Below are 14526 nucleotides of genomic sequence, written 5' to 3' on the forward strand. Positions count from 1 at the left end.
GGTCGGCCAGTGCTCGCATATGACGACGTCTGCAGGCCGCGAGTGTACGCTCGCGCATCAGTCGCCTTCACGGCAGCTGTTCTACTCGGCGCGCCCTGGGCTCGCATCCCTTGCGGATGCGTGGCTCATGGAGGGGGGAAAACTGTCCCAGGGACCGCTTGGCTTCTAGTACGGTTACAGAAACTTGTCTAGTAATGTTTCTGGTTTGGCTTGGTAATGCGCGGTCCAGTGGAGCTGCTCTTGAAGCGCCTTCCTCCCGGCGAGAAGGGCACCCCGTGGCAGCAATCGGGGGGACGGGAGATCTCTGGGCGGCTCGTATGTCAGGGCATGTCCACAGGCCGGGTTCCTGGTTGCGCTATTTGTCGCAAAGGGAGCTTTTGGAGCGCGAAGCCCGCTTAGTGTGTTCTGTTCGTCCAATGAGCACAGCTTCTCTACGGACGAATTTTACGGGGGTGGCGGTGCTCCGATTTTTGACCACTTGTCGTAAGTACTCTCAGCGAGTGCGACGCATTTTTTAACGGTGCTCCTTTGGGTTATTTAAGTGGTTTGACGCGAAAGTGTTTATGTAGGATGCCACGTCTTGTAGTGTTCTGAGTCCGGAGTATTTTACCCAAAACAAGCTCATATCAAAGTGAAACATTGGAAATCAGTAGCCCTGTTATAGCTGCATATGCAAATATAGCTATTTCAGATATGTGCATCATCACGCGAGAAAATCTAGCATTTCCCGCAATTCAATGGCTTGATGATTGCAATCTGACCAAAAAATGGCCGCGTATCTGCTTGCTTCGGTGCAAATGTCGTCACGATGGCGTCCTGCCGTGCCTGCGACACAACTTTCTCCCCTCACACGGTTCTCCTTCCCCATCGCTTCTCCTGTGATCAACGCAATTGAGCTTGGTTTAGTTTAATTAAATTTACGCGTCTTCCTAATATTGGCGCGCCGTGTATGCATTGTGTCAACGCATGCGCTTTGCTTTTTTATTGTTTTTGTCCGCCTTTTAACAACACGAACCGACATTTTTTTAGTGCTTGCTTTTTCTCTCGCCTCTCTTCGGCTCTGTTTTTTAGGCGTTGTTGTTTTTTCTTTCTTTTATTTGCTGTCGTAGGAGCCGGAAAAAAAGCCGGTGTTTTGCCTGAAATATGCCCGAGCTTTCCTTGGCGCTGAATAGCGTGAGCCGTGGGCGCAGCTTTAGTCGTTTGGAGGGGAGCGGTCCTGCCGATCGAAGCCAGGGTCCCACACGCAGTGAGCAACCCGGGATTCCGTTACCTTACTAACGCTTTAGAATCCGCTGAAAACCGCAGCGCACGCTTTATCTTGGTCTCGCATGTCAAGTGTAACATCTCTGAGGCTCTCCCTTAATCTACCCAATATTTCTTTGCGCAGAAAAGTAGCTCGATTGAATCTATTTCGCAAGATCTACCCCTGTAACCCCATTCTGAAAAGCCAACTGCTAACTAGTCCATCATATATATCACCACGCACTGATCATTCCTACAAGTTTGAAGTTACGCAATGCCATACAATTTTTTTTTATTCTGTCATACCGAAAACATCAAATCAGGGAAACCACCTGCCAACCTAAATCGCCACAATCGCCGATGCGCGCGCATTTGAGACGGCCGCTACTGCCTTCTCAGTAATTTTTTTTTCTTCTTGTTCTCTACACACGAGCATTGTAAATTTATCGGATGTGCACATATTTCGGTCGTCCGATCTTTTATGCTGATTTTATTTTGGTGGGCGGGTTTATTGTTCTTGTGTTCGTATGTTCGCTTGGTATTTTCTTTTATGCTAGGTGGTTTAATTGCGTTTGTTCGTGTGTTCGCTGATATTTACTTGTTTGTTGGAGCCTGTATGTTACCATTAGTAATGTATAATTTATGGAAACCTTATTGTTCGCTATATATCAACCGCATTTCTGCGTAACTTAATCTCCCCACGTACAATTGTTTTGTATTTGCACCATAACCACTCCCTTATGTAACACCCCCCGGACGTTGAAAGTATTGAAATAAATATAGTTTGTGCTTCAGTAAGCATTTTCTTACTTTCTCCGGGAGGCGCAATCCAGTGCCAGACAGGCGCAAAGAGCAAAAAACTCGCACTTCTCTTAACAGGGAATGCAAGCGGTCAGCTGCCACGTAAAGAATTTGGGGGGCTTCTTTTGTGTTAATTTACATTCAAAGGTGGTAATGTCACTATAACAAACTGGTCGTCGGAACGCTCTAAAGCCAAACCAGCCCGTTGAAGAAGCATTTAAGCATGCTCGGCGAACATAATTTCCGAGCTTTTCTCCGGTGGAAAGAAAATGAGCAACCACTCGCCAAACCTATACAGAAGCAAAATTTCCGTCTGCGTGTCCGCTGGCATCAATCGACTCATGAGAAACTCTCGACAAGTAGTTTAACATGCTTACAACATTACTGACAAATGCGTTGTACGAAACAAAAAGAAATTCACTGTAAAGCAACAGCAGAAGATTTTTCGGTTCGTCCTGCAGCTTTTTTGATAAGGATAGCGCTTGCTTCTTGACTGAATAAAAAGTGTGCTGATCTTCCGTCCGCTGGGAAGCGGAAAAATTTCGCTGTGCTATTCTTTCCCGAGTTTGTTGGACCGCACAGCATCGAAGCACGCGTTGTGTCCTTTTCTAAGTTTATCTGGCATCTTGAGCCCGTTCGCACTCGCAGACATCAAAATTTTCACCTTCAAGGCAAACTGCAAAACTTCTACACGAGCACACAGTGAAAGCGGCAGGAGCAGACGGACATGATGGCAGCAGAAGAGATAAGAGCGAAAGCGCCGCCCGTCGGCGCGACGAATGGAGCGACTAAACAAATAAATAGGGTGTCAAAAAAGGAAATAGCCAATAACACATTTTATTTCTACACATAATAGCGCCACCACAATTTACTGCTGCGTATGTTGGAAAGATAAAGCCGCGTATGCAAATGTTGCTGAATCTTCGCTTGGCTACCAGTGTCATGGCGGCACTTCATTTTGCGATACCGAAACTAGCCGAAGTGTTCGGCCCCTGGTGTAAATGACCAACTACAGCACATTACATCCCGATGTGATTGCGCTGTTCGAACCTTCGGTTTTTCGGCATCAAAGATGACGTAATGAAGATTGGGAAGCTTCACAGAACAAACTCACGAGCTCACGAGCCACACGAGCTCTAATTCCACCGTGCGGAACGGACCTCCCTAGCAGACTCACTTGCTGGGAGGAGGTCTTGCTGCGAAATCTTCGTGTTGGTGTAGCCCTCTCTCCCGCTGTTACCCGGGAGTGGCCACCATGTTGCCATGCCCAGTTCGACCAGAACTGCCACTTTTGCACGGCTCCTGCCGGAGATGCGGACACAGAACTTTTTTTGTGGACGTGCCCTTCATTGCAAGAGCCAGAACACGACACCTTCGCGAAACGCTTTCCGTGGCCTTGGGAACTTGGGGAAACTGCTGCTGCTGCCAGGGCCTTTTACATCTGTCCTCCTTTTGCTCTCTTGATTGAGGGGCCCTCAACCCGAGAGGGTCGTTTTCGTCAGATATGCTTCATTCAAACATGCAGGCATGCGCAGTGTGCGCTTGCAGCGTTGCACGACGTGCTCAGAAGGGAGGACCAAATGCTCGCTCAGCTCGAGCGCGACACGCTGACAAAGTGCTGCGGCTGCTCTCCGCTACCGCGCTCTCGCTGCTGCCATCCGCGTTGTTCCTGACTTTTCTCAGCTTCGTTGCGACGTCGCTCACGTTCGCCGAAAGGAATTCGTAGTGGGCAAACGGAATTGGCCGCAGGCCGTGCTTTTCGCGCCCCAACGATGTACACTTCCCTGTTCTGTTCCGCCGTTTTTTTTTTTTTTTTTTGAAATATGAGTGGCGCACTGTCATTTTCTTGTCGACAGAGAACGCCTGGCTGTGTAAACAAAGCCTGCATGTTTTCTTTTATCAGTTTAATAATGTTTATTCCTTACGGTTGTCTACCGAATTATTCTTACTGCTAATGTCCATGTCTGTTCATATATGCCCACCTGCTTTGGCCTCAGAAGAGACGGGCAGTATTACATGTAAATAAATAATAAATAAATAAATAAATAAATAAATATTAATTAATTAATTAATACGAGAGGCTGGCGCAGGCTTCGGACAGGAGATTCTTCAGGGCAGCTACCTCTGCGCGTAGGTCCGCCGAAGGGTTGAAGCTTGCTCCGACAGGGGATGCCACTCGTTTGGCCAGGATGTTCGCTGGCTCACCGTCTTCGCTGGTTTGGTCACCGGGCTCGCTAGGCCTGGCGGGTGACGCCGCAGCCACACGGAGATTGCAGACGAACGGCTGCTCACCGGAGATCAAACGCTGCAGTTCCTCGTCCGGAAGAACAATGCACTTTCCGTGCGCACGGCGTTTACACGCAGAAGATCGAAAAAACTTCTGCCTACCGAAGAAAGCGAGGCAGCAGAGGAGACACTTGTTCCTACTGGGCGCCATCATGCGGCGAAATAATAATAATCAATCAATCAATCAATCAACCTTTATTTTCGGCGCCCAGGAACAACCCTAAGATATTGGTGCTAGCACATCATATACAAAACATTAATGAAAGAAACGTAGAACAGCACGGAACAAGACACAAAATCCTCGATATGACAGAAAAAATAAAGTAAAAATACTTACAGAAATTCAGAAAAAAAAGCAAAAAAAAAAACATTGTTGCGAGCTATGGCCCTCGGCCAGCGAAACGTTCAAGGCACTTGAGCAAAGGAAATATACAACAAAATACACAGTGCATATGATAGAGACAGAGTGTACATATAAAACGAGAGTTTAAATTTCTGAAAAGTTACACTGCAATGAAGTATTAGCGTAAAACGAGCGATGCCTTTGCAATGTCCCATCTTGTCGAGACACACAAAAAATTAATAATAATAATAATAATAATAATAATAATAATAATAATAATAATAATAATAATAATAATCATGTTTATTTACGTACCCAGGAACAGCCAGAGGCCTGAGTGCTGGCGCACGGATAGTTACATAAAAACAAAATACAAGAAACATATTGCAAGAAACAAACAAGCGACAAGACACACACAAATTGAAGGAGTGAAAATTACAGAAAAAAATTGGCCGCGTATCTGCTCCTTTCGATGCAAATGTCTTCAAAAGACGATAGTCTTTATCGGCTTTTGCGAAGTAGATGCCTCCCTTCGCTTTCCCGCTCACCTCTCATGTTGTTTCTCTTGCGTCGCGCTCCTCCCAAGGTAAGGACGCCAAATGTTTGCTTAAATCATTTTAAATTTCCCGCGTTCCACTGCTCCAAACCGGGTGTCTCGATGCGAACGCTGCCGTACGGCGAAGACGTGCGTTAATCGAGGCGCCCTACTTCAGTGTTTATAGAACCGCATTTCCCTACTCCACGTGCGTTGCAAGCAGAACGTGGAATATCTAGTGGAACCTTGCGTAACTTTTGCCGGTTGATTTCTTAAAATGGCGCCAGAAGCTATAGTGGCGCGGGCGACAGCAGGCGACGGCGGAGTGAATTCTTTTTCTGCAGTTGATGAAGTATTTAATTTCGCAGAAGTCAAGCATGTTTGATTTTTTTATAAAGGAACGCTGCAAATATCACTTCTGTATTGATTTGTTGTCTCATATTTGCGTAATGTCTTGTTCTTCTTCAACAATGTTGACAAGTATAAACATTACACCGGACTTAGACGGGCACATTTAGCTGTGACTATATAAGACTATTGCGCAGGCATTGTTTTGCTTTGGCCGGGTGGCTGAATCGAGTCACAGACAAACAGACGGACAGACTGACATACAGACAGACCAAAATTTCTGGGTTTAAGTAGCCCAAGAAAGACTATCGTCTTTAATAAAGCACAGGCGGAGCCTGGGTACAGGTAAAAAGATAAAAAAAGAAGATACCTTTGTTGCTCTGCTTGTTTTAAAGGCCACACAACAAGCAGAGCAACAAAGTTTGACAGTAATACAACAAAAACAACGGCAAGAGCGTAGAGGCAAATGATAAGACGAACAAATGACAGTAAACAGTTTGAAAAATAGGCAACTATCAGTTGGTTAGACACAACCGCAGAGAAACCAAATTCTAGAAGAAAAAAATAATAAAAAAATAAAAAAACGAACGACAGAGATATAGATGTTTAACTTACTGTATTCAACAGCACAGTACGGTAAATTGTAAAGGATTTTTGAAAGATGTCAAGGCGTTCAAAGAAGCAGTTGTAACAATTCTGCATTCTGCGTACAGGAGAATGATTGGAGTTGCGCGCAGCGGTCAAGAACGGGCGATGCGACCTGGTGGGCCGTTGTGGAACACTAAACTCTAAACAGTTAAGCAGGTCTGCGCAAGAAAGGTCACCATGAACAATTTTGTGAAGAAATGTAAGGCCTGCACGCATACGTCTGCAGTTCAACGAAGGGATGGAAGGAGCTATGGGTATGTCAGAATCAGGATGAAAACTGTGATTGTGATGACGATGCTTAAATTTAGATAAAAACTTCTTCTGCACACGTTCTATTAATTCACTACTAGATTTGGAGATGCCGCTCCAGGCAACAGAAGCATATTCTAACTGAGGGATACATATTGCATTATATAGAATTAGAAATGAATCTAGGGAAGAGAATTCCTTTGTAATCCGACACACATTTCCAAGACTTCGGAGCGCTCGCCGGGTGATTAGCCTAATATGAGATGAAAAGAGAGGGTGCTGTCGAAAAGCACCCCGAGGTCCCTAATCTCCTCAACCCTTTGCAGAGGAGCTCCCCCAATACTGTAGGAAAACAGCAGGCGGTGGGTTATCCGGCTGTAGGTGACAACCTTTGTTTTAGCGGGGTTTAAAATTAGGCAGTTTTTTTCTGCACCAGACCGATAATTTTGACACATCCCTCTGCAAGGCACAGCAGTCCTTAACACCGCTAATGTGCCTAAATAGTTTGACATCATCAGCATAGAGAAGAAAAGAAGGGTTTGTTAACACTGTCGACACATCATTGATAAAGATAGAAAACAATAATGGACCCAGCACGGGACCCTGAGGTACACCACTTGTTGTAGGGTAAACACTAGACTTTTTGTGGTTTACATCTACGTAAAAGGACCGGTCAAGGAGATAGTTGGACAACAAGGCAACAAGGCTTGCATCTAGACCGGATATAGCAAGCTTGTTAATTAATAATTGATGGTTCACCACATCAAACGCCTTACTGAGGTCAAAATAAATAACGTCCAACTGGCCGTTTTCACAAACTGCAGCCGAAGCCTGTGTCATAAAGCTTGCAAGATTTGTGACCGTCGATCGACCCGAGAAAAAGCCGTGCTGATTTGGTATCACAACGCTCTTGACGCAGGCCGCAAGAACTTTGTGCAGAGCTGACTCAAAGAGTTTTGAGGCGACACAAAGGAGTGAGATCTGGCGATAGTTAGAAACGGCTGACTTATCACCAGACTTAAATATTGGAAAAATTCGAGCGATCTTCCATGCACGAGGAAATTAGCCGAAAAGTAAGCAGTTATTATAAATGAAAGTCACGACAGGCACAAAAATGTTGCCGTAAGCCTTCATGAGGACTGCTGGAATTCTATCTGCACCACAGGAAAATTATGGTTTCATCCATTTAAGGCTATCATTAACAAGTCTTTCGTCGAACATGGGTGTATTAAAATTAGACATTCTATTGAATGATAGGCGTTCGTCGTTAGCATCAGGCAATTGAAAGACAGAGTGAAAGTACTGAGCAAAGCTGGTGGCAACATCCTCAACGTGTTCATTATCAGAATTAAGCAGGTGTTACGAACCGGCCAGCGCCGCAGTACTTCCCCGCAGCACTCCTCGGCTGTGCGGCGAAGTTACTACGTGCGTGCGCCACCATGTCGGTAACAGGTTGCGACAAGCCGCGTCAGACGCTTCGCTCTCGGCGCATTTCAAAACTTCGGCGGCTGCCTGCGAGGCTCGTCTCCACGCTCTTCAAGGACACAGAGGCCCCGTCGATCGCAACGGAGTCCTCCTCTCTCCCCTCTCTCGGACTCGACGTGCGCCGAGGCTATGAACGACTAACGAACTCTGGAAAAAGCGTTGTGTGTGTCTGTGACGTTCGTGGCGTGTTCCAGCTTGTTGCGTTTGACCGTTACCGCTTTTGGGTATAAATAGACCCCCGCAAGCGTTGTAGACCATTCCTGTTAGAGCAGCGAATCGATGCTGTCGCTCTGCTCGAGTCCTGTATTGTAACCTCGCCCGTCGGGGCATTGCTCTTTGGCTTCGGCTCACCTCTCGCTATGAAGTAAACAGTTACGTTAGCCTACGGCTTCTGGACTTCTTCACGGCTGCAACAGCGGCTGGCCGCTCGCATCATACACGCTACCACTCGTATGTCGGAGGCCACGGAGCTCGGATCGGGTGCCCCCGCCCGGTCGCAACACAGGTTAATGTGGTCTTTAGATTCCTTAGAACGGCCGCGTACATACCTCCAGAAGTCAGCAGGTTTCTGAGACGCAGCAGCCTCTAACGACTCTATATGGAGCTGGTGGTCACGCCGGTACCCACTAAACTCAGCTTTCCACTTGTCAATAATAATATTATAATAATAATAATTATTATTATTATAATTTGATAAAATCATTTGGCCTTGTAGGTGGGTGACGGATGCGGACGGGACTCGAGAGAAGGCGCAAGAGAAGAAGTATATTTACAACGGTATACGAGGAAGCGGAAAAACGGCATCATAGCGAACAACGGCAAGAAAATTCTGCGGAAATTCAAAGAATTATCTACGAATGCGTAGAATTCTTATGCCGCTTATCTTGAGTGTGAGTTTTTACAGCCAAAGTTATTGGTTTTTTTCTAAATCCTGTCCCACCAATTATCTCCATTTACGCTATTATAACTATTAGAAGTGGGAAATTCGCGAAATCTGCATTATTGTGGAAGTGCAGGGTTCGACGGTTAATACGGTTCCACATTTTCCGAAATTTTTGTATATTTTTCTTATTTTTTAATGTTTCAAGATTTTTCTCTACCAGTTATGTCATTTACGCTAACATAACTATTACTGGTAGAACTTCTGCAAAATCTTCATTATTGTGGAAAAGCAGGTCGCTATATGGTTTGCTATTTTCTGTATTTTTATTATTTTTCAAAATTTCGTTCGACCAGTTATCTCTGTTTACGCTAATATGACGATTACAGGTGGAACTGTCGCGAAATCTGCATTATTGTGGAAATGCAGGGGGTTACACTTTTAGCCATTTTCCGTAATTGTTTGTATTTTTTTTATTCCTTAGTTTCCTTTTTTCATTTTGCGCGACCAGTTATCTCCGCTTACGGTATTATAGCGATTACAGGTGGAACTTCCGCGATATCCGCATTTTTGTGGAAATGCAGGGCGCTACATGGTCATGGCTGGGGGAGGGGGAGTGCTCAATAAAGAATGCTACGCATTAAAAAGCGCAAGAGTCGATGGTCTTCAACTCGAGTTCAAGTGCGAGGAAGAAAAAGAAAAGTTTTCCCATTCGCCTCGTTGACCAGCTGGTCATAGTTCTTGAAGGAAAATTCGCCCTAATCCAGGATTCGAACCCCGGACCACCACTTAACGGGGGCAGTCGCTCTACCAACTGAGCTAAGAGCTAACCACGAGGCTAGTCGTTTTTTTTTTCCAAACACAATTTTTTATTTACAAGGATATACATATATACATAATGCACTGGCACGCTCAATGCGGTGACCAATGCTGGTACGCGTACATACTGTCGCCACAGGGACTCTAATCACCTTTAGGCGTGCCTTCACTTGAGCCGCAGAGTAAGCAACGTAGTGGGACTGCGGTGGCAACAACGAACAAACAAGCAGGAAAATATGACATCCTGAGACAGTGTAATATCAGAGTACATGAACTGGGAATCGTGTGAAGGTAACATGTTCACATATGAGTGTAAACTCTGGGCAAGGATGTGCAAAGCCTGTTCAGAGGGGAAAAGCGTCTCCACAAAGTACTAGTGAGGCAACATCACAGCCGTTGCCAGCGATGCATCTCTTTTAAGTGCGAATGCACTTCTTAAGCGAGCCTGAAGCGTCCGCCGCCGTCCGCATAGCAACAGCTGCGGGTGCGCGCGCTCCTCGTCTTCCTTGGCAACGGGGGGAGATGGGCGCGCGCTGCCTGGCCGCTGACATGGCACATACCCACGTAGGGGATTGGCCAGGAATCTCCTCGTCTTCCTTGGCAACGGGGGGAGATGGGCCCGCGCTGCCTGGCCGCTGACATGGCACATACCCACGTGGGGGATTGGCCAAGAATCGGGCGTGAGAAGGGCTAATGCACCCGCTTAAAGGAGTACTGACACGAAATTTCAAAGCTGAGATCCGCTCTAGCAATCAAGTACAACGACAACACAAATAGGTGTCTGTGAATAAATGCATCTTTCTTTCTTTGTAGTTGTGTGTGTGTGTGTGATCTCTCTTTCGCGAACATTACCGAACCGCGCAAATTCAACTCGTGCATTCGCACTTTCACATTCTTCCCCTCGGGGAAATGCGGGGATTTTTTTTCTTTAAAGCGCTGCAGTGCCTGGCATCCTTTTTGCAGTGAGTCGCGGAGCTCCGTGTCAGAATCTGATGCCCCCAACACGCTCACTGTCCATTCAGCCTTTGCCGTGAAGTGCCGCCAGGTAGGCCTGGGGTTCCTGGCGCACTCCACTGCATCCACTCGAGCCCTCCACAGCGAGTGGAGCCCCAGGACAAGCACGCAGTCCCGAAGCGCCTTGTTCTCTGTGGGCGCACTCAGGTGCCGGAGGCCTGACCACGACAGGTCCCATCGCTCGGTGTACGCGGTCTGCAGCTCGTCCCAGAAGACGGCCGCGGCGTTACAATCTGTGAGGACGTGCTCTGCCGTCTCGCGTTTTCCACAGAGGAGACAACCCGAGCCGTCATGGAGAAAGAAACCCTTATCCTCCAGACGTGCCTTTGCGGGCAGCACCCCCATGTGGAGGCGGAAGAAAAAGTCCTTTGAGGCGGTGGGCACAGGGAGTCGTCTTACTCGCTTCAACTCATCGTTGGGTATTGGGGGTTGTCGGTAGAGAGGGGGCGGCAGGACCTTCTCCACGACGTCCCAGTACAGTTTTCTGGGTTTTGTTTTGAGCAGATAATCCCAAGAGAAATGCTGCTCGAGCAGGGCTAAGGCTAGCGCGATTTCTTTGTAGAACCTCGTTCCGCGCGTGTCAAAGCAGAGTGATGCTGTCGTGGCAAGCCACGGGGCCAAATGTCTGGTGCCCAGGCACTGCGTAGCTGCCGTTTGTAGCGCGAGAGCGAATTGATCAACTCGAAGTGATGGACCGGTGTTAATCGACCAGATTTAGGGGAAATCCCCAAGGTGGAGTAAGTTTCTATGAAGGACATCCACCTGTATGCAGGTGGATGTCAAACTTTCCTTCACACGATACAGCAAAGCTGTGTATGCCTCTACCCCGCAATGGTTTCATCTGCGTGGGCAAAAACTCCACGGTGCCAAGAATACACTTACACACTGCATGCTTCGCCCCTCCCCAGGTTTCACGTTAGTGGAGATGGCCCACGGAGTTTTTAGATGCGACGCTGAGAGCATCTCTTGTCGGCGGCCCTGTCCTTCCTGCGTGCATGCGTCCGTCGTCGTCGTCGGCGTCGTCGTCCGCACTCTCCTCCGCTAACCCCCTCTCCTCTCTGATAGCGAACACTCTATCGCGAGGAGCATTAGATTGGGTTCAATTGGCTTGGCTTGGCTTGGCTTGGATTGGATTGGATTGGGGTTGGATTGGATTAAAGTGGATTGTGTCGGATTGTGTAGCGTCATAGCCGCGGCAGACGCACTGGCGCCGGCGCGTGCCCAGGTGAGAGCGAACACTCTCTCTCAACATCTGCGGGTGTGCGGCCCAGCGCGCTGTCACTCCGCCGATGGGCGGCGCTGCGCGCAGTGCTGCACATGTGCAGTGCTCTCTCTCTCCGCGCGGTCTCCTCTCCTTCGGGCGCGCTGCGCATATAACCGGTGTGCCGCTCTCCGGCGGCCTTTCGGTCGACGGTTGCTCTCCGCTTGCGCTTGAACTCCCCTCAGCGTCGCATCACACCAGGGTTCCCGCGAGGAAATGTGGGGGTAATTTTTTTTATAAACCATCTCTTCCTCTTTCCACCCACTTTCCCTCTCCCGCAGGCATAGGGTAGCGTACCTGCAGACACCTTCCTGGTTCACTTCCCTGCCCTTCCTGAATTGCCTTTTTTTTGCTTCCATGGCAAATGGCGCACGAGCAGATTATCAGTTACGATTAGCGCATTATATTTGCCGTTGCTGCTTTCGTGCACTTCTGTATGACATGCTTTTCTAGACAAACAAACGAGTGTTCGCGGTTATAGTCTGGCGCTCATTAAACAGTCCACCTCAAGCGAAGACATTCAGCCGGTCTAGTGTTTCGGCCCTGAGGTTAAAAGTTCGATTACCTATACACACGGTTTTCATTCCCTCCTGGGCACACCTCGGGAACGCTAACACCAGAGGGGGCCACTGGAAACTTGGGAAGACGAGCAACAGCTGGCGGGAAAGACCCGATGCCGCAGCATGGTCGGCTGGCCGGGAGAGAAGCGCCGCCGCAGATCCCGCGGGGCCCCGTGTAATCGCGACGCCCGGCAATAAAGCTCGCTCGGTGGGGCACAGCAAAGCCGCTAGGCCCGTGTCTTCATCAGAGCCCGTCGGAGGACGTGACAAAAACGCGAACCCCGGGAGAGTCGACACGAGACAACGGAGAGCAGCAATGAAAAAAACGCGGAAAAGAGCGGCGCGTCCGGAGCGGAAAAGAGTGCGCATGCTGCTAACGGGGGAGAGAGAACCCCGAGGGAGGCGAATAAGGTCAGATAACGAGATAAGAGTGAAGGAGACGACCAAGGGGCCAGTAGCAGACGCTCGCCATAGCATGCCTGGAAATTTTCTAGGGGGTGCGCGTAGCGTTAATAAACGGCGGCCGTAAACGCCGCGTGTGTGCGGCGCGGCTTCTTTGTGCGTGTTGTAATGTTTGCGGGTCCCTCCCTCTCGGCTGCTTGTCGACGGAGGGGGTGGCCGAAGGAACGGGCGCTTTTAATATCCGGCCGCCAAACGTGCTTTCCCGATTGGTTGACGTGAGTGCGACAAGCGTGGCGCTACTGCAGGACGCTTTTCTGAGCAACTGTCGAGTGCGTTGCACACCGTTCGCGCAGTCAGGACAAGCGCCTGCTGCGCGCTCGCTGCAAGCCTGCAGCCCGCCGTTCGCGAGCAAAGTAAACGACCGGCTCGGAAGTGCGCGCACCTTCCCTTGGGCGGCACATCCTTGCGGTGCGCGCAAGCGCGCGCGCGCCGCAGACCAGCGGGAGGGAGGCGTCTAAATTACCGAGCTGTCTCATTGCGCCCGTCTAAGCGGCCGGAACGACCGCGTGGAATTGCAGCGGTGCTGTAGCAGCGCCGTGAACGCCTCGCTGGGCCTCGCCCCAATCGTTCTCGTCCAGCCTGCGCTCAGGCTCTGCGTTTCCACGCCAGTCGAGATTTATTCCAGAAAATGTTTCTCTTTTTTTGTAATAGGTTTAGTTTACATGGAAAGCGAATAATGTGGTGCAATTGTGAGCGGAACGTCACAAGCTTCCTTTGTATATACTGCCTGGCGTAATAAAAGGAGCCACTGCAGTTGTCAGTCAGCTGTTGTGTTTGTCTTTTGATGCGTAAACATCCCTTGGGGAGCAGCTCAGCAAGATCTTTCCGCAAAGCGAATAGCGTAACGGCTTGTAGCTGCACAAAATGCGTAACTACAGAAGTTAAAACACTCAGCCACTGTAAAGGCGATACTACGCATTGCTGCTAGCTTTACGGCCGCCGAAGAACAGCTTAAACAAAAACCAAAAACAGGCTGATGACACGGACAACAGTCCTCGCCACGCCGCCCCTGGGGATAATTTTCTTGCAACATGACATGTGTGCAAACAAGGCTGCTATGGGGCTGCGGAATATAAAAAAACTGTGGTTGATTCCTCTGTCATAGGAATCAGTAAAACACGAAAGTGAAATGTGCAGCGAAATCTGCAGCTGAGCATGATTTGCAGGTCGGTGTCTGTCTTGTGGGTGTGCTTGGCGAGGCATGTCCATGCTGGCGGGTCGCTTCGGCAAAGGTGTACTGCCGTCATTTCCATGATGAATATGACGTCAGTGAAACCTTGGGGTGTCGCGGCACAAAACATTTTCGTGTTTAATTATAAAACCTGAAAACGAACAACCCTACGTATAACGTACTCTTTAGTACTAAAGGTTGCTTCCCCGCAAGAAGACCCTGTGTGCAGGGGTGCACCCTTTAGAGACCGTTTGTTTCGTTGTACTGGCGTCACTTCCGTGACGAATATGACATCAGCGAAATCTTCGTGTATCCGGGAATAAAACACTTTCGTGTTAAAATGAAAATAACGAATTCATAGGTGTGACGATCATCAAGGCACGAACGAATGGATGAATGAACCAATCGATTAATATGCCCAG

Source organism: Haemaphysalis longicornis, unplaced genomic scaffold, assembly GCF_048455015.1.
Source record: "Haemaphysalis longicornis isolate Haplotype H1 unplaced genomic scaffold, Haemaphysalis longicornis Haplotype H1 scaffold_7, whole genome shotgun sequence".
NCBI classification, from domain to species: Eukaryota; Metazoa; Arthropoda; class Arachnida; order Ixodida; family Ixodidae; genus Haemaphysalis; species Haemaphysalis longicornis.